This window comes from Penaeus monodon, chromosome 6 (assembly GCF_015228065.2).
Source record: "Penaeus monodon isolate SGIC_2016 chromosome 6, NSTDA_Pmon_1, whole genome shotgun sequence".
Lineage (NCBI taxonomy): Eukaryota > Metazoa > Arthropoda > Malacostraca > Decapoda > Penaeidae > Penaeus > Penaeus monodon.
The window spans coordinates 9,835,335-9,837,834 of record NC_051391.1 but is presented as its reverse complement, the minus strand read 5'-3'; positions in this window follow the sequence as shown (position 1 = coordinate 9,837,834).

The following is a 2,500-nucleotide window of genomic DNA, read 5'->3' as shown; positions in this document are numbered from 1 at the left end:
GGAAAAGGGGGGGGGGGGAAACCCGGGGGGGGGGGGGGGGGGGGAAAAGGGGGAAAAGGGGGAGCCAAAAGGGAAAAAAAGGGGGAAAAAGGGGGGGGGGGGGGAAAGGGGGGGGGAAAAAAGGGGGGGGGGGGAAGGGGGGGGGGGGGGGGAAGGGGGGGGGAAGGGGAAAAGGGGGGGGAAAAAAAGGGGGAGGAAAGGGAAAAAAAGGGGGGGGGGGGGAAAGAGGGGGCAGGGAGGGGGGGGGGGCCCGGGAAAAAGGGGAAAAAAAAAGGGGGGAAGGGGGAAAACCCGGAAGGGGGGGGAAATTCCCGGGGGGGGAAAAAAAGGGGGGGGAAAAAAAAGGGGAAAGGGGGGAAAGGGAAAAGGGAAAACAAGGGGGGCCCTTTTTTAAAAAAAAACAAAAAAAAAAAAAAAAAAACCCCCCCCCCAAAAAAAAAAAAAATTAAAAAAAAAAAAAGGGGAAACAAAAAACCCCCCCCAAAAAAAATTAAAAAAAAAAACCCCCCCAAAAAAAACCCCTTTTAAAAAAAACCCAAAAAACCCCCAAAAAAACCCAAAAACCCCAAAAAAAAAAATTTTTCCCCTTTTTTTAAAAAAAAAAAAAACCCAAAAAACCCCCAAAAAAAAAAAAAAAAAAAACAAAAAAACCCCCCCCAAAAAAGGGGAAAAGGGGCCGGGGGAAAGGGGGGGGGGGGAAAAAGGGGGGGGGGGGGCCGGGTTAGGGGGGAAAACCCAAGGGGAAAACCCCTTTATGGAAAGGGGGGGGAAAAGGGCATGGAAAAGGGGGGGGGGAAAAAGGGGGGGGCCCCGGGGGGCCCCGGGGGGGGGGGGAAAAAAGGGGGGAAAAAGGGGGGGGGGGGGGGAAAAAAAAATACGGGAAGGGGGGCCCCCGGGGGGGGAAGGGGGGCCCGGGGGGGAAGGGCCGGGGGCCCCGGGAACCGGGGGGGGAAAAAAAGGGGGGGGGGGGGGGGGGGAAAAAGGGGGGGGGGGGAAAAAAAGGGAAAGGGCCGGGGGGGAAAAAAAGGGGGGGGGGAAAAAAAAGGGGGGGGGGGGCCCCCGGGGGGGAACGGGGAAAAAAACAAAGGGGGGAAAGGGGGGAAAAAGGGGGGAATGGGGGGGAGCCAAAGGGGGGGGGGGGGGAAAAACGGAAAAGGGGAAAGGGGAGGAAAGGGGGGAAAGGGGGAGGAAAAAGGGAAAAGGGGGGGGGAAAAAAAAAAACCCCCCGGGGGGGGGGGGGGAAAAATTTGGAAACCCGGGGGGCCAAGGAAAACCACCCCAAAAAAAAGGGAAAGGGGGGGGGAAAGGGGGGGGGGGGCCCCGGGAAAAAAAGGGGGGGGGGAAAAAAATTTTTGGGGGGGGGGGGCCCCCCCCCCCCCTTTTTTCCCCCCCCAAATTTTTTTCCCCCCCCCCCACCCCCCCTTTTTTTTTGGGGGGGGGCCCCCCCCCCCCCAACCCCCCCCCCCCCCAAAAAACCTTCCCCCCGGGGGGGTTTTTTTTACCCCCCAAAATTTTTCCCGGGGGGCCCCCGGGGCCCCCCCCCCCCCCAAAACCCCCCCCCCCCCCAAAAAAATTTAAAAGGGGGGAAAAAAAAAAAAAATTTTTTTTTTTTTTTGGGGGGGGGGAAAAAAGGGGGGGGAAAAAAAAAAAGGGGAAAAATTTTCCCAAAAAAAAGGGGGCAGGAAAAAGGGGGGAAAAAACCCCGGGTTTTTTGGGGGCCCCCCCGGGAAAAAAGGGGAAAAAGGGGGGGTTTTCCTTTTTTTTTTTCCTTTTAAAAAACCCCCCTTTTTTTTTCCCCCCCCCCCCGGTTTCAATTTTATTTTCCCCCCTTTTTTCCCCCCCCCCTTTTTTGTTTTTTTTTAAAAAAATTTTTTTTTTTTTTTTTTTTTCCCCCCCTTTTTTTCCCCCCCCCTTTTTTTTTCGCACGGGGAGAGCCAAGGGGAATCACGGACACGGGAGAGCCAAGGGGAATCACGGGCACGGAGGAAAGCCAAAAGGGAAGCACGGACACGGGGAAAGCCAAAGGAGAATCACGGACACGGGGAGAGCCAAGGAGAATCACGGACACGGGGAAAGCCAAGGGGAATCACGGACACGGGGAGAGCCAAGGGGAATCACGGACACGGGGAAAGCCAACGGGAATCACGGACACGGGGAGAGCCAAGGGGAATCACGGACACGGAGGAAAAGCCAACGGGAAGCACGGACACGGGAGAAAGCCAAGGAGAATCACGGACACGGGGAAAGCCAAGGAGAATCACGGACACGGGGAAAGCCAAGGAGAATCACGGACACGGGGAAAGCCAAGGAGAATCACGGACACGGGGAGAGCCCTTCAACCGACGCCACCCACAACCAGCAGTAACATGTGTTATATACTCCAAACAAATGGATTTAAGAGACTAAGACAGATAGATAGATAAATAAATAAATAAATAAATAAAAGTAAAGAGGGAAATTTGCATATCTGGCAAATCAGTTAACTAGAATCAGGACCGAA